The sequence below is a fragment of the Anas platyrhynchos genome, chromosome 9 (genome assembly GCF_047663525.1).
Source record: "Anas platyrhynchos isolate ZD024472 breed Pekin duck chromosome 9, IASCAAS_PekinDuck_T2T, whole genome shotgun sequence".
Taxonomy (NCBI): Eukaryota; Metazoa; Chordata; class Aves; order Anseriformes; family Anatidae; genus Anas; species Anas platyrhynchos.
Genome location: NC_092595.1, coordinates 7,141,396 through 7,168,921, shown reverse-complemented (window position 1 = coordinate 7,168,921; position 27,526 = coordinate 7,141,396). Strand labels below are relative to the sequence as shown.

General features: G+C 47.7%; 1 long non-coding RNA gene across 1 annotated transcript in view; it reads left to right on the top strand.

Annotated features, from left to right (window-relative positions):
* The window catches only part of LOC140003175 (uncharacterized), a 64,893-nt gene extending 46,666 nt beyond the window's left edge, over nucleotides 1-18,227 (top strand). Inside the window, exon 3 of the long non-coding RNA XR_011811292.1 lies at nucleotides 18,166-18,227. This is a non-coding gene — a long non-coding RNA (uncharacterized lncRNA). The remainder of the gene's footprint in view (nucleotides 1-18,165) is intronic.
* Nucleotides 18,228-27,526: the final 9,299 nt, after the last annotated feature.

Sequence of the window (27,526 nt, the reverse complement as noted above, 5' to 3'; positions counted from 1 at the left end):
AATCAAAAGCTGGAACTGAAGCCCAAATCACTTCTCCATTTTCAAAAGGGATAGGTCAGCACTCTGGGTTTATATCAAATGTTGCATTTTCAGAAACAAAGAATTGTAACCTCAAGTTGAATAAAAATGTTCTTAGGCAGACAGCATCCTGGCTGCTGGCCCAGGCAGCTGTATTGTTTCTCCTGGGGCTGGGTTTCTGGTCAGTCAGGAGTGATGCAGAGTATGGAAACCATGGCTTCAGAGCAGAACAATGATGGAACTGAAAGTGCTGTCGTGCAGTGATGATTTCCCTAGTTCTTTTTCAACAGCTTCCCTGCACTTGCTTTCATTACAAGCCCCTCCTTCCCATTCACTTTCTTTCATTATTCTTCCCTCTTCTCTTACCTCTCACCGCTCAGTTCCCTGTTCTCTTCTCACCTTGTTGCCTTCACCATTCTTGTGTCCTGCTCCTTGCAGTGATGCACGAACGTGGCCCAATACTAGAAACACTTTGCAGGGACACATTTCCTGCAGAAAGTCAAGATGGGTTTCGAGGGAGGCTGAAAACATTATTTCTTCTGCACAACCAGAGTTGGGTCCATACCACAAAATATGCTGCTTCTTTCATCATGTGGTTGGTTAGCTGGTGGCTCACAAAGCCAGTATGAATTTTAAGTCAGCTGTTCTATTACAGGGGCCTTTCAAAGCTTGCCCCTTCATCTATAGCCTTTTTTTTTTTTTTTTTTTTTTTTTTCTTTTAAGGTTTTGGTGACTACTCAATGTTTTCGTTATCAGCTGAGGGGAAGAGATGTGAAGTATGAGTCTGATGGAGTACTTAGACTTCTAATACTAGCACCTCACAGAATGCATAAACCATAATTTATATCTGTTTGTTGCACTTCTGCTGGAAGTATCCTGCTAATCTACCTAATATATGTAAGAAAATGCAGACATACTACGATTTTTTTATTATGACTATCACTCTTCACTACAATATTATGAAGCAACAACGAATGGACTTTCCCAGGAACTAGATGTCCTATTTATTAGAGGCAATGCTTTGCGTTATCTGTCAGAGCTCTGTATGCTTCACTGAGCAACCTTTTGTGAAGAAGCCTAAATGGGTGATGTAGTTCTGCAGGCTTTAGGTTCAAGATTTTGTCACTTTTCCATATGAGGTTATATTAAATCCTATACTTGTGCATTACGGTCCTGTGGCTGATGCCCTGAACAAAAGATTTATAATCCCAAAGTTGATGAATGTTTTTCCTGAATGCTACTCTTGGGTTAAAAAAAGTATCTTCATGCCACATTACTTTTCTCTGGAGGCGTTTTTCCATATTTTTTATCTTTAGGTGGATGTGGTTTAGCCCTGTCTCTTCCTGTAATGCTTTCACATGTGTTAGTACAGTGGCATTAGCAAGACATATTTTCATGTTCACACTCTGTTAGTGGACATGGGTCTTCACAATAAAAAACTTTAGAAAATGAAACCTAGCTTATTTTTTTTCACTGTGAATATTATCCTGTTCACCTCTTTGTGACCAGGGTTCAGTGGAACGAGAATTACATTTGTGCTGAAAAGCTTCTCATCCTTGATCTGCAAGCAATTTTTTTTTTACAGTGGCAAGGCACATTCTGTTTCTAAACACTTGCTTTTGCCATTGAATATTATCATCAGTTGTAGTGAAGTTTAATGTTCATTATTGTTTGTGGTAAGAGGGAATTCTATCAAAAGCTAAATTCTAAGACCTTCACATGGCTGGGACTTAGTGTTTTACATGCTGCAATGGAAATGCAACGTAGGTCAGTGTGCAGTGCACAGAGTGAGTGAAAAGACTGGTACTGGACTCGAATGCCCCTTTCACCTGAGAGAGAAACAAAAATATCTTAGAGACAGTAAAAACTCATTTTTTTGTGTGTAGGATAACCTTTGTGGGGTGTGATCCTTGGGTGGCGTGGAGGCAGCCCAGCAGTGGGGCTCGCACCCCGCACTTCTGACAGCTGTCCCATGCTCACAGCCATGGCATGAATCAGTGTGCAGGCAGAAATGGAAACGTAAATGGGCCCCAAAGTCAAGGAGATGGTCAATAACCAGTGCTGGACTGGCTGAAGTCTGCTCCGTGTTCTTAAGTTAACTGCATGCCTTACACTTGGCGTCAGTATGCAAGATCAACAAATAAACACTATTAATACTTTAATTGGAACGAGACTTTCACATGTGAGTGGCTGAGAAGCCGTAAGCACCCAGGTTTGCCCAGAATTACCCTTGGCATAAACAATGCAGACAACAAGAATATCAAGTGAGTTCATTTAAATTAATGTTGTTAAAACAAATGGAAAATTGATTTGCGGTAATAGAGGGCTTGATTTTTACCCTAGCTTAACTCCATTGACTTTGGTACGTTTGGTCCTGCTTCACTTTGGTGTCAGTCAGGGGAATACCAAGCCCGGGAAGTGTAAATGCTAAGCACTAGTGAAATGTTTGCTACCTCATGCCTTATTGCACTCAAAGTAGCAGAAAATGGGTTTCTTCTGATTTATTCTACTGTACTGCAGACAGTGGCCAGGAACAACAGAAATAACGATTAGCTGCTTATTGCAGTGTGTGGCCCCAGTAACTAATATCACACTAATACAAACATAATCACGGGTTCAAAGGGAGCTTGTATTTTAGATATTCCTCAAGCAGCGAGCAGAACTCAGGCCTCGGTGATCCCCAGCCAGGGCTGGGTTCAGAGCCCCAAGCCCTGCCGGGTGTGAGGCCATGAAGCTGCCCATGGGCCCAGCTGCAGTCCCTCCTCCCACTTCTTTTAATGTGCCTTCTTACTGCTCCTCAAGTGAAAAATTAATGGACCTTCCTTCGTTTGCTTTTGTGACGAGAAGGAAGCGCTTCCATTAATGACGCTCAGAATAGGATTTACTGTAACTTGGCCTCAGATGGTATTTGCGGTTCCCACACATCCTGTAACAATATGCTTTCTAAACTTCAGCGGATATTGCCACATTGGCTGTTACAAAAAAGCAGAAGGAAGATGATGAAGCAGCTCCTCCAAGCTAATATTACATTTATTTATTTATTTTTTTCTGAGGCAAATTTATTGGTCTCATGTTTGTCACCTTGGCAAGGTAAAAATAAAAAAAAGCCCCAATATGAAAAGAAGACAGGCTGTGAGTGTGTTTTACCAGCGTGTCTGCAGGGAAGTGATTTCCTGTACTTAATTACTGATGGGAGAGGGAAAGTAGAAAAGCAGACTTTTATAGCTGGATTCTCTCTTGCGTGGTTGTATTTTCTGATGAGGGCACAAACACCGCATTCATCCTGGCCTTTCCCAGCCCCACCTCCCCGCCACCTCTCCTCTCTCCATCCCCCTGACCAAGAGCTCTGCACACACAGCCCCCGGCTGATGAGCCGGCACCGGCTGACGATCAGCTGCTCTGCTCCCTGACCTCCTGCCCGAGGCTGCCTGTCGTCCTGTCAATCACGGGAATATTTTTTGTGAAGTCAACTCTTTAAGCAATTAGGGATCTCTGTGTAGGCAGCCAGAGCATCCTGCACGGCGCTAGGGCCAGCTAAACCTTCTCTTATCCATTACCAGCTTCTGAGTAAGCCGGTCCTGCACGGCGTAGATAAATACCAACCATCTATCATCCCCCATATGCCTTAGGAGTGTAATTTCATGAGCTGCCTGTGTGGGAGAGAAGTGTGAGAAGATGCTGCGTCAGTGCGTGGGCTGCACAAGGGACAGAGAGGTGACTTAAAATTTACACTGGAAATAGAGAGTGAGTAATAGCGTGCCCACCGAGGACCTTTCTTCAGAAGAAATATGCAAATGAAAAAATGATTTGAATGATAGGTGTAACGACCAACTGGAGACGAAGCTGGGAAGCTGAGGTGTGAGCCAGCCCTCAGGCAAGGTGCAGAGGCAGACGCACGTGCACCATAGCAGGGTGTACATGTGTGTATGTGTACTGGTGTGTTTAGGGGGGAAGTTGTGTGCCTTGGAGCTTGGAAAGAGAAAGCTGTACACAGAAAGACTCTGTACCTGCTAGTTTTTCATTTCTTACTTCTTTCTTTTCTCCATGGTGCTTTCCCATAATTGATGGAACCACCAGGGGACTGAAGCGATGGGATACTCCAGGCCTGAAGTCTGAGTCCTGGGGCTTTGTAAGATGAACCCAGATCAGAATATTGTATCCATGGGGAAAGGGATCAGCGTGTGCCTGGGACCTTAGAGACAGATGGATATGAAGCAGACCGCCAGATCAGACCTCTCAGATTTTGGAATATGTTGTATATAAGCATGTATATGTATATAAGGCATTGTCATATCCAATCAGCACCTCATTGCATTTGCTCTAGCAGAAAAGGCTTCACGTGCATGCATGAAGTGGACAATAAGCTATTAGTAAAACACACAGACTGTGTTTGGGCTGATGGGAAGATCTGTCCTGATGTGGTATTTGTCAGCTGTGGTCTCCTGAAGTCACCTGTGCAATTCTCAGGCATTCATCTGTCAGGCTGAAATAGGCCTTTTAGCAATAAGGAGACTTCAAAGAAAGGCTCTCTTCATGCAAATAAGCTGGAGAGAGCATTCTTTTATTTTTCTTCTGCCGTTTGTGGTGAATAGGATCTAATCTTTTCTCTCCCGACCATTCTAATGCATCTTCCTGCTTGGATCCTTACAAGTGCAAAGTCAGTTTGGTGAAAAACATCACTCTCCCATCCCTTTCCTTCGTTTCCTAAGAAAACAGATACTTTGAAAGGCATGAAATATAATACCAAGTGCTGCCTTCCTAAAGAATGTCTAAAATTCCTGCGAGACAATGCATTGTTTCAAAACAAAGCTATTTCAGGCAATTCTATCCTTGTATGTGCAAAGCTATTCATCTGAGAGACTTCTTTCCAGCACAAATATTCTTGCTCTGGGGTTTTATCTTTTGAAAGAAAAAAAAAAAGAAAGTGTTTTGGAAGATCAGTTTCATATTGTTACAATTTAAAATAAAACAAACAAAACCAGATCCTGCAGCAGTTGAAACCAACTGACATCGCGCTGTCCGTGTCTAGCCGAAGCCAGCACAATCCCTCTGGAACATCTTTTACCAACTTTATTTATTTAACAGTCAGCCTCTGGTGGTTTTTGTCAAATGCTTACACGAACTGTGTCGTACTTAGCTTTTAAAGGAAGAGCATTTGGGTTTATGCGCTGTAGGTCCTATATGGCCTCCGGTGTGGCGGGAACTGCCCCCAAAGCTGCTGAGCATCTTTGTGTCCCTGTCTCCGTGCCAGCCTTCCCGGGGGGTTGAACTGCCTTCATTGCTCCCTGGTGTGGCTGGCAGGAGAGGGAATCAGTGTGCCAGACTGGTGCAAGCCATTTTCTATCAGCCAGGATGTGGCCGGTAGATTTTTATGAACCTCAGTTCACAGAAACGCAGAGCTGGAAGGCTGTGAGCTCTGTAAAGGTGTTGCTGTTTCCAGAGGAAATATCTTCTGGAAGGCCGGTGGGTTTTGGCCAAGTAGAGGAGCTCAGTTGTTGTTTTAGGTACTCTACCCGTGCATGAATTCATTGTGGGCTTGAATCAGGAAAACCCGGTTAATGCAGCTTTGGGACTATGGCCTCAGTAAAACATAAAAAGAGCTCAGAAGTTAGGGCAGAGCAATGATGTCCTCATTTCTTTCACTTATTTTGCAGAAAACATGGCCTCAGACCATTAGCTCTGCCTCTGTTCCCAGCACCAGCCCTGCTCAGTGCAATTAGAGCTAAATACTCTTCCTACAGCCCCTGCATCTTGACTCCACTCCAAGGCACTGGTTTTGTTATTATAGCAGGAGATGGACATTCCCAGAGCAAAGGCAGGACACTACTGCACTGAAACGTGTAGCACAGTCTCTGGGAAGTAAATTGCAGGTGTCCTGCTAGATAAAGATCTCGAGGTGTCTCTTTTCACTTCAGTGCTGCTGGTAATGTGGAGGAAGCTGGGTTTAGCAGCCTTTGGTAAATAGACAATTTGCGGTGTTATCAGCAATGTGTGCCTTTTTTTCAACAACAACAAAACCAGAAACAAACAGCAAAACACCACCCTTTCTTCAGAAATATCTGTTAAACAAAATCAAAAAGCGGAAAAAGAAAATTAGCAGCTGCTCTCGCACTAAACTTTAACGCACAGATCCTGCTTTCTGAGAGCTATCATTAGAGCCAAATTAAAATATAGCCGAGATTTTTCCGAATAAAACTGTCAATGAAGATAAAAAGTTTTTTATGTTGACAGTAAAGCAAATGATTTTTTCCACTCTGCTGAGGTTTTGTAATGGTGCAGTATGTCTGGCTGACTTATGGCACGCTAATGACAGATTAACAGCTGCAGGAGAGACGGCTGCGCTGAGAATCGCTCGAGTGAATGAGCTGAGTGTGGGCAGGGGCTGGGTCTGGAGCCGTAAGCGGGTGGAGGATTTACACCAGGGTGCACGGGGAGCAGGATAAGGAAAACACTTATGGGTGGGAGAAGCGGGGTTCCTGGGGTGGGGACAGCCCCACGTCAGGGGTCACAGCTCAGCCCTGCGGGAGCTGAGAGGTGGCAGCCAAGTGATGGAGCCCGGGGATTTTCTGTAGGTGAGGGCTGAGGAGCACCTGCAGCAGCAACAGCTACTGCTGGGGACAGTAAGTAGGTTAACCAAGAATTAATGATCTAGAGCTGGATAAAGTCTTTTTTCCATATGCTCACTGACAGCACTTATCGTGTTGGCTGTTTGCATTCTCCAGACCTTGCCAGAGGAAAGAATTTGCTTTTTGCTTTATTTTTTGAAGCAGGTGGAAGTGGGGAAAGCAAGAGTCTGTAGTGGCCAGCTCCCGAGCCGCAGCTGAGTGGTGCTGAGGTGGAACCCACTGGTTCTCCATCAAAACCCAGGGGTGAGCAGAGGGGAGGCAGACCCTGGTGCATCCCTGTGGCACAGGGGCACAGGGCACAGCTTTTCCACAGCCCTGTGCAGAGAGCTGGCCAGGCACAGGCTGCAGCCTGGGCTCACTGGGATGGACAACCTCCTTACCTCATCTAGGAACACAGTTTAATAAAAGCAGGCCCTAGGTAGCGAGCATCCAGGTCTCGGGGAGCCTGAGATGTGTGTGGCAGGGAGCAGAGCAGCCCCGGGTGCAGCCAGCGCACAGCTCCTGCTTGAACAGGGTTTGATTTCTCATGTCCACGGGCTGCAGTGCTTTAATGCATTGCGAGCATGTTCAGCCACCGCAAATGTCCCAGGAACCAGCCTGAAACAGTTATTTCTTTGGGTGTTTCCCTGAGAAATTCACATGGGAAGAAAAGGTCACACTGGAGGAATTTCTTTTTCACCACATAAAACTGGGAGACCAGTAAAGGCTGGCCTGCCCCGCTGCGCTGGGGGTTGCCACATTTCCTGCTGGGGAGATGTGAAACGAAGACAAGGCTTTGGAAAGCTGCTTTCTTGGTGCAAGCACCCATTGGCTTAAAAACCCACTCTAAAGAGCTCATTAATTTACTGCTATTTATCTGAAACTGTGCTTGGTAGTTTTAGTTGGCGTTTGTGTTATTTGTGGAAAATAAGACAACAGGAGGGCTTTGATGATCAGGTCATTCTCAAGCATCCAGACATGCTGGAGCTGCACCCCTCGCCATACAGCACCCGGTTACAACCTCGTCCAAGGACAAGGACAAGGACAAGGACTGCTGGCGGCAGTGCCAGGTCTCTCAGCCCTCAGTACCTGGCTCCTTTTTCTCAACACTTGTAGCAAGGAACATGCATTTAGCCCTTCAACACTACCGGAACTTGGAGATCTTCAGATGCCTCCAAAACCCCTGGCTGCGATAACCTGAATTCACTCAGAGATACCATCAACATTTAATTAGTTATTTTGGCAGGGAGGAAAAAAAAAAAAAAGCAGAATGCTAGAAAAGATCTGCTTTTCCCTGGATTGTGACATCTGAATAATTTAAAGAGGTTTTGAGAACTATGCTTTATTTTAATTAGTTTCTGAATCAGTTTCTGCTTTGCCCAGTCTTCCCCCTTCCCCCCCCCCATACCGTTTATTTTGATGACATCTGCAATCCTAAAAAAAAAAAAAAAAGGAAAAGGAAGCAAATTAACTTGGTTCAAGCCACATCAGCACATCCCTTGGAAGATCACAGCAGTCAGCTGTAAAAAATGGGCTTATGCTGGAAGAAAATGAGGAGCTCAGAGGGCTGAAAATGTACTTACCTATTTATTAACTACATCTATCTTTATTATTTTTGTATGACACCAAAAAGTGTTCTTGGCAGATCACAGATGTGCACAAAAGATGTGAGGTGGACTGCTGTGACACTATTTTATTAAGACAACTCTCCATGTACATCTGCCAAACCCAGAACAAAGTCCATCTAATGACAAACTCACCATAAAGAGGCACAGTCCGGGAGAACAACAGGGGAAGAACAGAGCCACGAGGCTGTGATTTACTCTGCACCTGAGGAACATCTCATTAGTCCCAGAAAAGCCTTTTTGCTCCTTGTAGGCTGCTGTTCTGCTCCGTATTTTGACAAGAGACCTCCTTGTGTCCTGCTCCCAGCAACCAGTGGCTGAAGGGCAACTGAAAGCTCAAGGAAAGAGATCTGATAAATCAGTTGCTCTTGGCCATGGTGTCATTTAGCTATGGTTATGCGTCTTTTCAAGTAGGACCAGCTGGCCCCTTCAGACATGAGCGCTGCTTTTTGCAAACCAAGTTGTCCATGCAAAGAGCTACTGTCTTTGGACACGAGGAAAAGGGCTATGGCTCCATTCTTCACGATCTGGGGGCTACAGAAGTTGACAGAAGGATATACATATTTTTTGCTTATCATTGCTGGTCCACTTTCAACATCCTATGTATGTCCTAGAAAGATAAGATGGCTATGAAGTAAAGGAGCATGAAATACGGTTGTAATTTTTGGAGGATTTTGGATGAAAAATGAAAAATTGCCTTTACAGATATATTTTTGCATATTAATATATTCCTTAGCTAATATTTCAGTAAGAAAGAAAAGCACCAAGCAACCTGTCACAAAAAAAGACAGCATGACTGAAATGTTTCATTTCAATATTTGTCAAACAATAGTTTTGAATTTTTTATTTGAAATTGGGGTTTTGAAACGTACACCCTCCCTCGTTCTTCTTTTCAGAGAGCTCAAAGTGAATCACGCAGCTTTTCATCCCCAAACTGTGTTTATTTTCAACCTTTTCTAAATGCCAACAGGATGGAAAAAAATAATAATATTGTGCAAGCATGTGAGAGACGTGGTTTGTGAACAGGCCGTGTTGTGACGAGGCCCTGCACACTGACTCACTGCTCTGACCTGAGCTCAGTTAGCTGAAGGTGTGAGGTAGGTGACGGAGGTAATTCTGTTACCGTCTCGTTCTGTCTTGCCAAGCCTCCAGGAGCATTATCAACTAATGCACGGCAGTTATAAAGTGGATTATGGGCCAGCCTGTCTGATGTGACTAAGCTGAGTCCATCAATCGTATATCACTCGGAATCGCAAATCGGACTTGAGCCTTGGGCTGTGAAGTTGCAGATAAGTAATTTGTCACGTTTTGCTAACACCTTCCTCCTGTTTGGTGTGTCCCTTGTGGTACCGTATTGCAATTCAGCATGCTCACTTCAGCTGTGTTTTCAGGATGTAATATGAAAATTACTAGGCATTAGGAAAAGGTCAGCTCTGTTAGACTGGCGGAGTAAGTAGGAGGAATGCCGTTGCTCTTAAGATATTCATCATCTGTCATTATGTCTTATTAATCATCCCAAACAATCTCCAACGGCAGATCATTAGAGAGCGCATGTCCTACAGCTGTCAGCGATAGGTGCCATTTCCACAGTGTCTTCTCTTTCTGACTTTCTCATCGTGTTGCTAATTGAGATTCTTACTGCGGCATTTTGATTACTGCAAGCATGAAAGGCACGCAAACTTCTTGAGGGAAGCCGAGAAGAGGAAAGCTTTGTTGAAAAGCGGGAGCTCTCCGGCAATATCCAGGAGATCCAAAGCATTGTCAGTAGGAGAGCAATACACCGTGTCACAAATGTTTGACATGCCTGGTCTGAAAGAGGCACTGGACGGCATAATAATAGAAGTATTTAACTCCCAGCACAGCCCGGTCTGCTGCTAGCAGCGGAGAGCAGCTTTTGTGAGAGCTTTCCCTGAAAGATGTGCGAACGCCAACACGGGCTTCTGAGCGGGCAGGCTGGGTGGCGTGCGTCCTTCCAGGCTTTGATCTCAGTCGTGTTCTTTCTTTTGGGGCTTCAGAGGCAAGGCTGAAATAACAATGTGGAGGGGGAAGGAGTATACGCAACTGAAATATTTAGCTGCTCAACTTGCTCCTGTGGAGCTGAAGAGCAAACGCGCACTCCAACACTTCAAAACACCTCATGAAGGGACAGAAGGAACAGAGGCGGCCTGGCACGTCAGGAAGGCATTGGGTCTGAAATGGGCCCGGGGGGTGGATGTGCGCTCTGAAATAGCCAGTGTTCAGGAGTTATCCTCTCACTGATCTGTAGATTAGAAAACATGCTTGGTGCCTTCTTTGTATTTGTCTTCACACCCCAGATGTGAAGGTTAAATAGTTTTTTGTTGTTGTTTTGTGATTTTTGGTGGGGTGAGTAGAGGGGAACAGAGGTGCAAGCTTCTCTGGGAATGCATTTTCCCTTGCTGCCCCTGTAAGCAGGAGCAATGGGCCAAGTTCTCCACTGGTGGAAACAACCGTAGTGCTATCACTGGGTGACCCAGGGAGAGTGACTTCTGGAGCTGTGTTATGTTGTTTCTGTGGCAGCAATTGCCTGGCTTTGTAGAGAACATGCGAACCTGAATTCCAGCGTTTTTTTACCTGGCCCCTCAGAATGACAAAAAAAAGCAATAAGCTGTTCCAAAGCAGGTGCTGACTGCTTTTTTCAAGCCGTAGGACCAGGCTCCTTCTTGTGCAAACAGGCAGAGAGGTGTGAGATACCGGGAGTTGCACAATTCCCAGCTCCACAGGCTGATTGAGTGGCTGACTTCTTCTAGGAGAGCGCAGCTGGTGTTGAAATACCAGGAAAGACAAGGAGGCAGACAGGTTGGCCTCCGAGCTGAAGTACAGCTCAGCTTGCACAACACGATGGTCACCTTATGCAAAGTGCTCTGCTGACACCCACCAAGCTTCCTGGTACGGCTTTGCCGTCACGCTGCCCTACTCCAGCCGCCCTCCTGCCCACGTGCTAGGGATTTCCGTGAGGGAAAGCCAAGTGGTGCAAAGAGAAGGGCTCTGCTGCTGCCCATCCACCAGCTCCTCTCTTCCATGCAGCTCTGTGAGGTCACGGGCATGGAAAAACACATCCCAGCTCACAGCACCTCTCCTTGCAGGGGATGTAAGCATTACAGTGGGAAGCAATTTGTTCCCTTACACAAAGCAAGAGCATTTGTTGGAGCTTTGTTCTTTGGGAAGCTGAATCCAGCTGGTGTAGGCTTTGCAGATCCAGACCATGATCTGACACCACGTCGCCTCTTTGGCCTGGGGGGGGCAAAAGCTGGGGGCTCTGTGGAGTCAGCTTCACCTGGCGGTTTGCTTCGAGAGAGTGGGGTTTGTTGCATTAGGACTAAGGAACACTAAAGAACAAAGGAATCTTATGTTTTGTCTAAGTTCTCCCCTTATATTATGTGCAAGAAACAGGAGAAAGGCATCTGGCTGTGCAAAGCGAGGTAGCCTCAGGGTAGGTAGGACAGCTACACTGGCTGGTCTGCAGCAAGCGGTGTCACAGCCTTCAGCTCGCTGACACGGGCTGGCACACATCTTTTCCTCTGTGTCTGTAGAGCTCCTAGCACAGTGCAGTATGCTTTCCGAAACCCCCACAGCACAAGTGAGAAATGGGTAAAATAGTATTTTGTTTCCTTCTTCTCCTGGAGAGTTTGGTCTATTTTTATAAGGTGAGGCACACAAATACATTTTCAGCTCTCTCTCTGTAACACTGCTGCGAGATTGGTACATGGCAAAAAGTTCATAACTTGGTCTTTTTTTCCCTCATTTCAAGTATTTGTTTACAGAGATCAAACCTGTCACTGCAGATTAGAAGGCTGCGACCAAATGACTTTACGATTACCATGGAGCTCAGTTGTTCTGGGGGTAAAAGGTGGGTGTTGCACTATTGTGTTTGCTTTTGGATAACCTTTAAATAAATGAGTAGTTGTAGAGAGCAGATTTGTTTCACAGGAGCTTCAAGAACAGCATGTTACAAGTTGCTTGGGTATTCGATGTATGTGAAAAATAGGACGCCTTGCAGTGCTGTGGGTGGCAGGAGCAGGAGATGCCCTGGTGTCCTGGCCTGTAAACGGGCAGGCGCTGCCCTTGGTTGGGCTTTATCAGTTCTTTTTGATGGGCACCATCAGTCTCTTTGTCAGCCATCCCTAGAGGGTGACGAATAGCCGCAGGGAAGGTTGTTGCCATAACTTTGTCATGAGGTACTTTGTTGTGAGTCTTCATCATCAAACTACATGGCCACGTTGTCACAGGGCTCTTTGGCAGTGCTCTTCCTCTGCAGACTGATGGCAGGGAAACTGTGGAGCTGTATGCAGGAGGTGAACAGCAGAGACTCGTTTGCTGCTTCCCCGAATGCAGAAACTGGAGAGCATCAAATGCAGTCAGTGCTGTCTGTGCAGTTGAAATGTGGAACTCCTTGTACAGGGCTCTTTGATGCTAACGCTTAATGTGTGACCTCCAGAAAGTGCTTGTGTTGCAGGCTTCTGGAAGGGAGGAAGATCTCTTGAGGCAAATGAGCTTTCCCCGTACTTTTGTTTTCTCCTGGGCTGTGGCAAGACGCAGGGTTTTGAGCTGGAATGACCTTTGGTCTGACATGGTATGATAATTGTTGTGTTGGGATGCATTGTAATGGCCCCAAACATAACGCTTTGGAAAAATAAATGTTTTTGTTTGGTATGATTGACACAGACTTGGAAATCACGTGAGGGCTTTGCAGCGGCATAGCCACATGCAGTGCAGTTCCTTCAGTCACAAAAAGGAGGTGATGTCTGCCAGAATGTACAGAAATGCAACATGAAGCCAACCCCATCGCTTAGGTCACCAGCTGACCTTTTAATTAAGCAGAGAACAAAATATAACAGCTTTTTATTTCCTGAGGACAACAACAACAGCTCTAAGCGAAGTACCCTCCTTTGTATTAATACAATTTTAATTAATAGTTGTAGCAAAAGCTTTATGTTGGAAATGAGAAGAGGGTTTCTACCCACCAGACCAGTGAGCACAAACAAGGACAAAATTATCGGGGATGCAGGGGGAGTGATACGATGTGGAGACTTGTGAGAGCAGGGGACAGGACTTGTGCTCATGCACCAGCCATGAAAAACCTGAAAATCCGCTGCCACCATAAAAATATTCAAATGCATATTTTAAGTATTATTTTAAGATAAGTAGGATTGAAGGAGAAGTTCTTTTTACGTGGAAAAGCAAAGGTAGGATCTGGACTTTGATGTCAGGAATTGCTAAGGAAAATGCCACCCAGACACGGCTGCTTTGTCAGCAACATCGACACATCTATGTTGTTTTTGGGAAGGCTGCAGAGATGCTTACAATACAATTATATGTTATGGAGCTATTGTTGCAGACAGAATGTGAGAGGGGGAAATGTTTGGCAGGAGGCACAGAAATAAAAATAAGAAAAATATAAAAAAGAATTAAAACCATTGGGACAGCCAAGCTGAATAATACCAGCTGAGGACCTGACTCATTCTGTGATGTCTGTGGCACATCAGATGCGTGCACAAGTATTGTGCTTTCAGCCCTGTGGGAGTAGCTGAAAGAAAGAAAAAAAGACATTTCTAGAACAATACTGGCATAAGGCATGTATTTTAATACTAACCCCCCTGATGTGTTAAGGTTTTAGATTAATTGTGTGGGCGTTTGGGGTTTGAAGGAGAAAGGAGAGATACTGCAATGAATCACCTCTTCTTCCCCTCCTGGCATTTGCACCGTGGGCAAGGCTCGAGGTACATCAAAGCCTTTTCTCGCTGAGCCACACAGACACACATTAACCTTTTAATGTCTTTTAAGGTCACACGGGACCGTTTTGCTTCACTTGGTGTAACCCAGTCCTGCAAACGCTGCCCGGCAGTGGGTGCCCTGACTGCCCATCCCTGTTGGGCTCCTGCAGGATGCCCAAGATGTCCCTCTTCCCCCTGACTCCCCCTCTGCTCCCTGCCCATTGACTCTGATGTTCTTCTTCTCCAGTCTTTTGGGTTTCTGTCCTGTGCAAGAATAAAAGAGCAGCCCACTTACTGCCGACTGTGCAAGAGTTAAGCTTGCACTGTCTGCATTTCTCTGTTGGGTGGTAGGACACAGGTGCGTGTTTTTATTTATTTATTTATTTATTTATTTATTTATTTATTTATTTATTTATTTAATTTTTATTTTTTTGAGTGATGTCTCCTTGGAGGTGTAATCTGGAGCTGAAATTTTGGGCAAGGAGAAAGTCAAGGGAAGGTTTCCATTAGGTCTAATAAGGCGAAAGCCTGAGCTGGTGAGGCAAACACGTAAATGATGTATTCCATTTCTACTCTACATGATTAATATGGGGAACCAAATGTCTGTATCAAATTCAGTGTCTGTTGCAGTTATGCCAAGTTTCAGGGCTCAGACAGCTGGCAACCGGTGAGGCATTTCTTTGGAAACACAAACCACTCGCAAACGGCCCTAATTCTTTTACTACCTTTTTCCTTTTCTTAGCTATTTTTACCCCTCCTTTTCATTCCTATTATGTTTGCAATGGATTTTTCGCAGTCATTTTGAGCCCCGTTGGTTTGTACTGCGGAGAAGATGAAGCCTGGCTCGGCTGAGCCAGCTGGTCCCGCCGAGGAGCTGCCGGGGCTCCCGCTGCACCTCGCTGCCTGTGCTCTTCAAAGGGAAGCTCTGATGCAAGGTTTCTGCGGCCAGAAAGCAGAACGAGTCCCATGGGAACAGCTTCGCTTCCTTTGATGTTTGGTGGATTTGGCTGTGCAGCATCACTTGATTCACCAGCCTGGCAGAGAGCCGGGCTGCCTGCAAAGCAGGTCAAGGCTGTCAGAATTTCTCTGTGGAACAAACCCATTTTCGGATGCTGTTTCATAACAGCAGCCCAGCATTTCCCCGGGCCCACAAGGGGGTGAAACCCTGGCTCAGCACTTTCTGGTCCTTGGTCCCATCGTGGCTCCTGCACACATCGCAGCCAAATCTGAATCCTTGTTGTGGTGGCAGGAGTGGAAAAACACCCACACTGTGCCCTCCTGCTGCTGGAATAGCTTTGTTTGGCTGCACGTAGTGTCCAGACAGCCTGCCTGTGGTATGCGTGGATGCACATTCGTATATGTACGTATGTACGTGTAGATCTTGTTTTGGAAGCCTGAATACTAGTTCTGTATGGAAAATCTCTGGACCCATGCCAGGCTTTTACATCTTTAAAACGCCCTGATATTTCCTAAATCTGCCTTGGCTGCGCGCTCCCACCTCTCCAAACAATTCTGGTGATGAAAACCGATCAAACGCCGAGCTGCAGATTCTGCTGAGCTTAGGTGGAAAGCAGTTGTGCTTGCTTAATTCTGCGGAATGGATCATTGCCACAGGGCTTGTTTGGGCTGAAGTAACCCAGATATGCAATGTCGGTTGTCAGGAGAGGGGATTTAGGGCTCACGTGAGTGTTGCATTAACAGCAGCGCTCAGCAGGGGTGGATACGGTGGTGCCTGGGTCTGTAGGAGCTCGGCCAGCTCGTGGAGAGGCTGCTGTGTGTAGGGTGAGGCTGCAGTCTGTAGGGTGAGGCTGCTGAAGGGGCAGTGTTGGTGCCCCAGCTGAGCTCAGGTGTCCCTTGTCACCAGCTGCAGTGACAGCTCTTGTTCCCGCTCCCCTCCCTGCCAGACGTGGTTAATTGGGCTGGGTTAGAGGCTCCTCTAGGAGCCAAACATAAGCGTGCCGTACATGGAAAATAATCGTAAAAAGGGTTAATTATCTTTAACATTGGGTCTGTCGGAGTTGAATGAAAGGAGATAGCAGCTCAGAGTGCCTGCCTGCCTGCGTGGGAGGAAGGTGTGGAGGCTGTTTGTTTACAGCTCTTCCCTCCCAGAGAGCTGGTACGAGCCAGTGCTCCCTGACCCTGCTCAGAAATCAGAGCGAATCCTCCTCGGGTTTGATTTTTGTTGTTGTTGTTTCACTTAACCTTTAACCTTTACCTGTTGGGCAAGCCAGGAATCAGCAAACCAAAATGGTTTGGATGTGTCTGAATGAACGCCAAAGCCCTGAACCTCGCTTTGGTGCACATTTCTCTGGAGCACTGCCTGGTTTTGGTGCTGGGAGTTTTGCAGCAAGGTTTGCAGCACGAGGGCCCTGCTTGCTGTGCCTGCTGAGGCACCCCGTGTTGCTGCAGCATCCCCGGGCAGCCCCCACTGATGGTTTGCATGAGTGTTTTTTGCCCTGTCACTTCTGGCTTGCCTGTGTTCTGCTCAGGGTGGCAGGAAGGGGAGAAATAAGCTGTGATCCTGCTGTTTTGTTGTTGGTGGTGTTGCTTTTTCCATTTTGCCTGGCAGCGCTGCTAGCCCTCCCCACCCCCAAAGGTGGTTTGTCTGGGGCTCCACCATGATGTCTCTGTGTTTTTTTCCCCAAAAACATCATTGAAATGCCTTCACAGGACTCTCTGTGACCAGGAGGTTGCAGAAACACCTAAACAAGCACCGTGCCTATAATTAGGAGCAGGGCCTGTGACTGCACAGCAGCTCTAACCTCCCGGAGCCAGCTGTGAGCAGACTGTAAGCCCTCAGTGACTGGCTTGGCATCGTAATGCTGGAGTGAAAGATTTGCTGGGTGGAGGGACTTAAGCAAGCTGTAGAAATCCGTGACTCGAGCCTTTGTTCTGAGATAGGTAATTCCCTTTGAATGAGGTTCTGGGGCTGGATTGCCTTTTCTGAGAGCTGGGCTTGGTCTGAATTCCTCCAAACATCGGTGTCACCAGAGTGGATGTGGAACAAAACCTCAGGCTCGCTCTCTGCTGGGTGACACGAGCCAGGAGGGACATGGTGGGGGGGGTCAGGTCACTGTACCTTGGGGACAATGAGCACCAGATGGACGATGACTTCTTGCTAAGAATAATATCCCAATGCATGTAGAGAGGAGCGGGTGCTGCAGCTCAGTGGGGAGCCCGTAGCTGCAAGTGAAAAAATGTTCTGCTCAAGAGAAATTTGTGCCCTCCTGCCTAGTAATTTATCCAATTTTCACCTATTTTTAAACTGCAAGCTTTACTGCATACATTTTCAGGGCAAAGGACTGTGCTTACAGCTTCTGTGCTGTGAAACTCCAAAAACTTCAAGGTTAAAAATGTTACTCTGGGGAAAAAAAAAGAAAAAAAAAAAAGATGAAAGAAAAAAAGGAGGTGTCAGCAACACCTGTATCTGTGGAATTAGGTGTTCGAATGAAGAGCAGCTCATGTTAGCTCACATGGGGGGAAGCCAAATGAGGAGTGCTACCAGCTTCAATAACTTGCTGAGGTTATGTAACAGAGCTGGGGGTGCAGTTGTTTCTTTGCAGAGAGCGCATTAAAAATGGGTATTTTGGCTTGCACCACAATGCTTCATAATGACAGTGGTAAGCTGCGTGCCAGCAATTCAATGGGCTGCTCCTTTCTTTGGATCACGTATCTGTTATCTCTCGAGACAATGAGTATCTGATACAAAATAAAAGTGATGGATGCCAAGTGAACCAGTGAGTGGGGAGAAGATACTGTGCTTCATTGACTAACCAAATTACTTTGGGGGTATTTAAATGCATCTCTAGCTTTTTATTCTGCATGGGCTATTATAGTTGAATTCTGTGATGATTCAGCCTTGGAAAAATTAACCTGTTCTGCTCCTCGTGGGATGCTGGTGGTGGCACACATGTGATGCTATGGCAAGGGACGGTAATGCAGCGTCCAGGGTGTAAAGGTGCTGGGTATGGACACAGGGAGAAATTATTTCAACATTTATCTGCATTTCGCTTAATTTTAGAAGAGGAGTGTAGCTTTTTGTATTTACGAACTGTGCTAAAACTGGCTGTTGGTTAGAAATACGGGGCTGTGTAGCTTCAGGCAGCAAACAGTCTGCCTACAGTAATGCATTCACTTGACTTTATCCTCCATCTCACTGCTGGGCTTTCCCTTCCACCACGACAGAAACTGAGGCGGATTGATGAGTTCGCCACAGAAACAGCAAAACAGCTGTCAACTGAAGCAGGGAAAATCCCTCAACAAGTTATCTGGGAATAAGGAAATGAAACCCTGGGTTGGCTTTGCTGGTGTTTGCACCCATCTTGAATTTGTTCTGAAGGATTGTAACAGACCGGTGTGTTCACAAAGGAGTTCACATAGGCAGGGAATCAGAGGTTGATGGCAGAGAATGTTTAGGAAGATGTTTTTGGCTTTAGAGCATAAATATGCAGACTGGAAACTTTTTCAGTAAGAGGGGCCAAAATAACATGCTACCATCTATGCATCTTGTCCAAATTAACGAACAGAGCCCACAGTTCCAGTATCAGCTACCAAATTCCTTCTGAGCAGCTCCAACTGTCATGAAAAATATTCAGACAGATGGTAAGTCAGTTTGGAAAATCTGATGCTGCTTTTGGACAATTCATAGCCAGAAGAGACCTTATTCTGTCCGCTCAATCAGCTCGACTTCTATTTCAAGCTTAGAGAAAATAGAAGCCCTCTGGTTACCAGGAAAATGCCATAATCCACTAGTATATAAGAATATCTGAAGAAAAATATATTTTAAAGGAAATGTTTTTATTAGGCTACAAGGTGCACAGGCCAGGGCAGCACAGGAACTCTCCTGGGGCACTCAGGGGTCTTTCTGAAGGGTGTTTGTGGCTGGATTTTGCTGCAGACAGGCAGTCGCTGTACAGACTCGGACCTGGGGTGCTTGGTGTCACCTGGGGTGGGTTTCTGACCATGAATACATCATGATGTTCTGCTAAAACCCACAAACTAGTTAACCTGGAAGTTGCTGTGTCTTTCTCTGCAGCTGTCAAATGAAGATAACAGCAAAATAAAGTTGAACTTAAAGACAGCTGGGATGCTGAGGAGCTGAAAAGCTATCAACATGGAGAATTATTTTTGCAGATAAGCATATATAAGCTGGCAAGTAAAGCCTTCACTTTGAATATGTGCTGGCAGTGAGGGGTAGTCAAATAATTATTGAAAGCCACGGAGTGGGAGAATTTATAGGAAAACAGGAATATTAGTTGGGAGGCTACAGGGGACGATTGGAGCCTTCCCCACCCGTGGCCATCACCTGCTGCTGCCACAAGCCCAAATTGCTGCCTGTGGGGCTGTGAAGCATTAGGCATTCCATTTAATTAACACTTCAAAATTGGTCTTGGTGGTGTGGGAGCTCCTGGAGAAAACGAAATGAACTCACAACTCGTGTTAACAAAGCCACTGTTTGCACGGGGGTGGAAACCAACAAAATTGTCCGGGAATTGTCAAAATACCTCCTTGGCATGGGTGGTAGAGCCAGAGAGCAGTGGGCTGAGCATGTGGAGCAGCTGGATGTGGAGGGTGCTGGCCCCGCATCGCCACTGCTAGATGACATTGGAAAGGGTTTTAATGTGCTAGGAATAGGAGGACTTCTGTGTGTAGTTATTGCCTGGTGAGCAGTGTGAGACAAAAGCCTTTCAGAACTTGAATGTTACGAAAGAATGGAATAGATTTTCTGTGGACCACGTAGAGCCTCCGTCACTGGAGGCATGTGGGGACATCTGGCTAGAAGTATGGAGGTGGGGTTGGGGCTGCTTTGGGAGGGAGGATGGACTAAGTAATTTCTTGATTTTCTTTCCAGTCCTATTTCTGATGACTACTGCTACTCTTGCCAAAGATACCCAGTAAAAGCAAAAGTCCAGATTATTTTTACACAAACAGCTTGTTCCTCTTCTTTCATGGGGAAATAATCATTTCAGTAGTTCTGTGTGCAAAATAAATTCCACGCAGGCCCGTACCAGCTATAGGTGCAGGGAGTGCAGTGGGTTGGCATTGCTGGGGCAGGCAGGGTTGCGTGCTGCCCTGCCGTATCAGGAACATCTTTCACATGGGACCTGGGAGCCGTCCCGCCTCCCAGCAGCTCCTTGCTCAAGTCTCAGCTTGGGTTCCTGCTCGTGTTTCACAACACGCCGTATCTCGGTGTCCTTTGGCAGGGTTCCTGCCCTGCTTGTGCTTCTCACAGTATGGAATTTGCTGGGCCCGCTGGTGCTTACCATAACCCACAGGGGCAGTTCAGGATGCTTTTTTTTTTTCTTTTTCTTCATTCACTTATTTATTTATCGAGGGAAATGTTTCTCCAGCAGTAAAACCAGGGCTGCAGCTACCCTGGAAGGAGTTGGCAGAGGGTTCCCAGTGCTGTAGCAAGTGAAAGCTTTAGTAGGGTGGGGGAAGGTGCAGCTTCATCCACACCACAGCAATGATCGGCCCAAATCCCCCAGCCCCATACAGCCCCCATGGCATTTCACCACCCCAAATGCAGCAGGGAGGTCAGGTCCTCACATGAAATCAGCTGGCGTGCAGCTGACGTGTCGCGGGGCTGCGCGGGGACCCCGAGTTGTGCTCAACATATCAGCCGAGTCACTCTCGCCGCGTGCATCACGTGCGCTCCTGGTGAAGCAAATCAGAAATACAGAAAATCCTTGCCGTAACCATGGGAACACGGTTTTGCTTAAGCAGTGCTGGCTTGTGAGGCTTCGGTTCATAATGAGCCGGGGTGATCGGGGCGGGTGCGTGGGGGAGAGAGCGAGAGCGTTTGGCTTCGCTTTCCTCTGCCCCCGCTCTAATCAGATGCAAGAAAATTGTGTAAATGCAAGTCTGTAATTTCCCTTCACCTCCACGCCTTTTCTCAGGCGTTCTCTCTCTGGATGTCAGTCCTGCATGAGGCGCAGCACCGCGGGGCTTGTTTTCGACATCACGTTTTTTAGATAGGCACATTGGTGAGATGCTCAGCGCCCTGGGAGACCGAGGTGGCACCAGGAAAGCCCCCAGGAGGCAGGGTCACGGCAGCCTCATGTTCCTTGGGACCCTGGGAAGAGCACCAAGAGCAATTTGCTGGGTGCTGCTGTCAGGCAGCTCCCTGTGGCCAACTCCACAGCTGCTAAAGTCATTTTTAGTTGCATTGGTGGTAGAGTGTGGGCCTTGAATGGCAATTTTGGTGCCTACCCTCCTGTGTCCTGTACCTCAGACAATGGTGACCACAGAGTCATGTCAGAAATCCAGCCACCACAATGTTCCCACAAATTGGTGAATCTCTCTCAAAGCTTCAAAGTGAGACCAAATGACAGAGGGACCACCCAACAGGCTCTCCCAATGCACGTCTGTGGGAGCTTCAGCAGGTTGCAGCCGTAACCGCTGTGTGCTCAGTAACACAGAGGACAAAGGGCACCTTATCCCAGGTGCTGCCCCTGTTTTCTCTTAGGTTTTACTATAAAGTCACCCTAAGATGGAGCTCAGCTGCACGTGGACTTGTCTGAAGTTTTCGCTCCCCCTCCAGCCAACACTCCCTGCAACTGTAGGATCCAAACTGCTTCCAGCATTTTGTCCCTAATCATGGCACGTTTAGGGACATGCTCAATTACACCTGAACCAACAGGCTCCGGTGCCACCCCGAGGAGAGGCTTCCCTAAGCCAGCTCCCACTGCCCTGGGCTGAGAGCTGCAGGAAAAGTGTTTTTTCCAAAATGTTAAGGCAATGAAACATTCCTCCCCCTCATGCCTTTCACTCCCTTCCTTTTGTGTGAATAGATATTTTTAAATTTTCACTCTTCTGCGTGCATGACTTAAGGCTGAACCAAAGCCACTTGAGCTGGCAGGTCCATCCCCAGAGCTGGGTGAGCTTTGGGCAAGCACCCACCCCGTGCACCGGGACTGGCTCTGTGCCGAGAGGTGCCCGGCCATGCTCAGAAGTGATCATTTGGGGTATCAAATGGCAGAGGATACTGGATCGATGTCTTGCTTTCATCCCCTCCAGAACAATTGCTATTTTCTCCTTATTTTCTCTATTTCACTTTTTGTCTGTTCTGTATTATTGTTTTCTGCAAACAGTGAAAAAAATCCATCTAAAGCAAGGAGTGTGCACCAGCTACTGCCTGCCCCCTCAGGAGAACCCAGTTGGGAGCACTGTAATGTGTATGGAGAGAAATTGCTATAGCTATTAAGCAGCGAACGGAGACAAAACCGAACTTGTGTCCTTGTTTAGCTGCTCAACGTGGCAGTGTGGTAACTGCAAGGACAAATGTGTTGGAGTGAAGAGAGGACAGGGTTTAGGAAGGGGGGTGCATTGTTTTCCACATGCATGGTGCTCTGTTTGCCACAGTGTTCTGTCAGGGTGCCGTGGGCAGGGGGAAGCAGCGTGTTTCCACCAGTGCATGAGCAAGTCAGGCGTGAATCTGCAGCAAAACTCTGTGAGGAGCATGGAACCACCCCTAAACCTCACCTCTCCACCACTGCGCCATGGGGGGAGTTAAAAGACTGAGCCATTGCAGCAGCCTGCTGCTCCCCTGGCAATGGCTGAGTCTGGGCAGGGTTCCCGGGCACTAAACTTCATCACCTAACCTAGGGTTTGCGAGCCGCTCCGGCAACTCTCCGCAGCTTCTCACTCACACCACCCCACCCTCCATAAATAACACTTGCGGAGAGAGCCGAATCGTGCTTCCTTTGGGGAGCGTTGTTTTGCTTTCGCAGCTACACCCAGCCTGGGACTGGGACCAAAACCTCCGAGCCACAGGCTTCCCGTCCTCCAGGGGGGTTGAACGTGTGTCCGGCTGGGGGAATTTGGGTGTCCCACCCATCCCCCAGGCCTGTCCCAGTGAGAAGTGGGCAGCCCTGGGCATGCAGCTCCCTGCCCTTCTTGGGTGCCTGTTGGGGGGCACAGAGTGCCTCCCACTGCTCTCCTTTAGTGCTGGGGCTGAGCCCAAGCAGAGCATCCAGAAAGAAACCAGGGACTGAGAAAGATCAGAAGAAAAACGCTTGTGGGGCTTTGGGGTGTGGGGCATTGACCTCCGGGCAGCTGGTGGCAGTCGGGTGCTCCAGCTCCATAAGGAAATACAGGGAGGGGAATGTGATATGTGGTGGTAATAATACTTTTGCTTTCATCCAAGGATCTCAAGGAGGATGTAGTGTGTTATTTTTACCTTACTTTTGTTTTTGTGCCTGTCAGTGACAGCAGCAGAGTGCAGTTTCGTGCAGCTCCCCCCACCCTCCACCTCTGTTCGCACAAGCCTTTTGGGAGCAATGAAAATGTGAGCAAACTGAGTGTGAAATGTGAGCAAAACGAGTGCGAAAGGAAGCTTACAAGATGTGGTTTTGTTTCGCAAGCTCTTTACTAGTACCAGTAGTGTCCTCATGGGATAACAAGCTGGACACCTTCAGTGGGTACATCTGAACCTCTGGGGGCAAGTGGCACTGCAACAGCCTCCTGAGAAGGGGATGGAAAGTGCACGACTTCACGTGCCCTGGTGAGCTGTAGCTCTCTCCTCTCCTTCCCACCCACAGGACAGAGGAGGGAAGAGACAGTGAAAGGCTTGGTTTGCATTCAGGGTGGTTGTCACGCTCTGGGACGGTGCTTTCCAACCTTTGTGAGCAGGCCTGGATCCGCCTGACATCCCTGCTGCAGCGTCCTGCGCCCTGCTGCTCACAGAGCATCGCTGCAACACGTGCGGGATCCTGCGCATGAAAAAATCACAGCACGTATCCTCCGGAGGTGTAGACCCTGAAGGCAGTGGGAGGAACGGCTGGCGGCGGAGCTGGCCCTTGCTCTAGCTGCAGAAGAGCACGTGCAGCGTGAATTATGCAGTCTGAATCCTAATCGAGCCTTGTTTGCATCGCTTTGCCATTCCGGCTCAGCCTCTGGGCTGGATTTTCGACTTGCTTTCAGGGCTGAAATCAGACGTGGGAAGTGTTCAGGTGGGCTGAGAAGACAGGGAGGTTCCTCCATCCGACCAGGGCTTCAGGCACATGCCAGAGGAAGCAGAGGGTCTGGCAGATCTGGGATTCAGGATCCACTTCTTCCTGAGGAGCGGGGCTGGCTCACGTTGGAGTTTTCCCTGGGCATCCCATTCCATGTTTGTGAGCTGGGGCTCTTGCAGCCCATGAATACTGATGAGAGGGAGGCAGGTGGTCACCAAAACTGTGAGTCAACATGATGATGCCTCTCCTGCATCATGTCATGAAGACATAGGGTGATTTCTTTTCCCCTTCCCTGGTTTTTAACAGTAGGAGTTTACCTTATAAAACCAAACCAAGCCTGTTGGTTTCAAGATAGATTCAGAGAGCGGGCTCACTCCCTTTTTACTGGCTCATTGAGTGATTTTGGCCAAGTCTCTTGGCCTTCTACATCTTCATGTCTTTGCTTGTAAAACAGAGGCAGAAGGACTGTGCTCAGCTGAGAGAAACCTTTTCTATTCAGTCTACAGCACACAGAGTGAAGGGCTGTGGAAGGGCAGGCAAGGAACAGCCAGCTAAGTCAGAGAGCAAAGCGAAGTAAAAGACACCAGCCTTGGTACCGATACACAACAATTGGAGACACCAGATGGCAGGATTCTAGACCAAGTTTCCTTTTTTTCTGCAAATCAAACCATAGCATCTTTTACAAACGTCAGTCAGGTGGGGTGTGGACCTTCCTAAATGCCAAGGGTGTTGGTCACCCCGAGGGATCCAGCTGCAGGAGGACAGGGAGACAAGAATAATGGGCAGAAGGTTGTCACTGGGCATGGCGGTAGTGGGAGGGCAGCTGGCTTTGGAAACAGCTTGCACAGAGCAGGGGAGAGTGGTCCTTTTCCAGGATTTCCACCAAGGTGGGGTGTTCTTCTGGAAGAGATGCTGCAGCCCAAGCAGGGTCCTGCTTGGGAGTGCCGTGGCTGTGAGATGGGGCTGTGAGGGCAGCTATTGCTGAGGTCTGCTCGCCCTCCCTTATCCACAAACCTGGAGGCTGACAGCTGTTGACCTCCAGAGCCATTTTATTAGGTGCCAATAAACCAGTTTGCATTTTCCAATTAGTGGTGCAGGCAGCGTTATTTTATTTTTTGTTGTCTGCAGGATGTAACAGTGCCCAGGTCATCGTGGTGCTTCGTAAGGGGCAGGAAGAAATGGATGGGACTTCTGTGGGATGTCTCTGCTAGCAGCTTGCTTCCTTTTTAACAGCAGACATCAAAAGAGATCACAGAGATCTGACAGGAGAGACTGAACGAGTAGCACTGGGATAAATAAGGCACGCAGTCCCTTGGATTTAAGGACATCCCTTTGTTTTTGCTCAGTAAAGTCCAGTCTCTCTTTTTTTGTTTTCATGACAGGCCTGACAAAGACAATCTCCCCCTTTAATGCCGAGCCGTGAGCACTGCTCGGTGCTGTGAGAGCAGGCAGTTTGGTCATACCACACCAATTATCCCATCAAAGGGAGAGTTTGCCATGCGGAGTGTGACCATCCTACGAGATACTGATGAAATTGTTTTTATTATCTTTTTAAATGTACATATATATTTTTTAGCCCTACGCCATCATTGGATTAGATTACTACCCTGCTAGGGAGTAAGTTACACATTGCCATGAAGGTAGCCTGCCTTCAGCTAAATAAAGGCTTAATTGTGGCACAGGTAACTCAGCACACATCATGCAAGAGGAGTACATGCAGTCTGGGAAATTGATGACGTTGACAGCTTTAGAAAATTGTAAAGTGTTATTAGAGCAGGGCGGTGGGTGAGGGGCAACCGCCCACGGGGGGTCGTGTCAGCCAGGCAGGTACAGGCACCTTGGGTGGCTTCAGAGGTGCTGAGGAGGAGATGGAACTGGTCTGAATGTGATGTCTCCGAGCGTGGTTTGGTTCCTCCCCAGTTACTGGAGCAGCGTGCAGCCACTGAAAGCCTCTTGGCCATGCACCCGGCTGCAGCGGGGCTCTCGGGGGCTGCAGCCACAGGAGCACGCTGCCCGGCCCCGTCACCAGCAGGACCTTCAGCCCAGGAAAGGGGGGAGAACAGCACTGCAATAAAAAAATAAAATGATATCTAGGCTGCCTTGCCAGTCGTTTGAAAAGAGTACTTGTTTTTTTAGAGCCTGTTGGGAAGTGTTCATCAGCGGATCTTTTTTAAAGGTCGCATATTTCCCAAAAGTAAATTACTCCTCATTTGAGAAGCTCTGGCTCACAGTCACTCCATCAGTCCAAATGTGCAGCTCTTTGAAAGGCTCCAACCCTTCAGCTCTTCTGAATGGCATCGCCCCATTTCCTCACTGCATGTTGGTGCTTTCCTCCAGGCCTCTCCCATTCCTATGCCACTGCTGGCCTTCAAAACCTTTCCTTCACCATGAGCTGCCTCTGCAGCATTTCTCCCAGGGCTTCTGTACAAGCCCTCTCAACCTTTTATACCTTGCATCTGCTGCCAATGCCTTCAAGACATTTTAAGTTTTTCTTTTGTGCTTCTTGCCAGCTCCTTGCTCCAAAGCCCTCTCTGCTGTCCCCTCTGCCTGCCCTGCCCGAACCCCCAGCGCTCTCCCTCCCCAGTTCCTCCCTTTCAAGCTGCAAGATGTGAAGCGACATGTTAAATTTGGGCTGACAGGAGCCTGTGTGGGACTGGCATTTTTTGAAATGCCCATCTCAAAATATTATTTTGCCAAGCGATATGGTCTTTTGCTTTGTCATGGCTTTTCTTAATTGGTTTTGGACTCGCCGCTGTACAAATTCAGAAGCAAGGATTTGCTAATCTCTGAGCTGATATCCACACGAGCTATAGAGAGCACGGTGGAAATTATGCTGGAAAATGAACATCCCGCCGAGTGATGAGTAGTAATTTGGGGGTATATTAACCTGCTTCCTTTAGCTAAAGTAATGTCTCGTACAATAACCGTCCTCGTTTTGGAGCTGACTTTTCTTCCTGTTGAGGCGTTTATCTCACGGCTTGATCGCCTTCCCAGGCAAACACTTCGCCTCTGCCCTTCCCAGATGCTGCAGGCTGTGCTTTCACGCTGACGGGCAGCCTGCGGTGGCAGGAGGGCAGCTGGGAACAGGAGGTGTTCTGCCCGCCCTACATCACCGAGACGGTGACAACTTGTTGAAAAGCTCCTTGATGAAACCTAGATCCTTCCCCACGCTGAGAGATAACTCACCTAGCAAGGAGAAATGGGGCGGTGCAGCAGGAGGTCGTGCGGAAGCGCAGTGGCGTGCCAGGGAGGGGGTGGCACTGTTGCCCCTTTTACCTGCCCCAGCCTTGGTGCTACGGGAGATATTTGGGTACAGAGTGAAAGAGAGCTGAAACAGAGCCAGGTGCTGCTACTGCCTGTTAGTTCGTGGAGCCGGACCTCCTTCAGCCTTCCCTTGGCTTACCCTGACCTGGGATGAGCGCAGAAGCTGGCTTATTTCCATAGGCATGGGAATAAACTGCACTGCTTTGAGGCTGTGCCTCCATACTGCTGTGTGCAGGTAGAAAAGGGGGGAAGAGAGCTGGGGACAGGCTCATGGGGCCACAACCCCTTCTCAGGGCTCTCACCCTGCCCCTTCCCTCCTCTCGCCC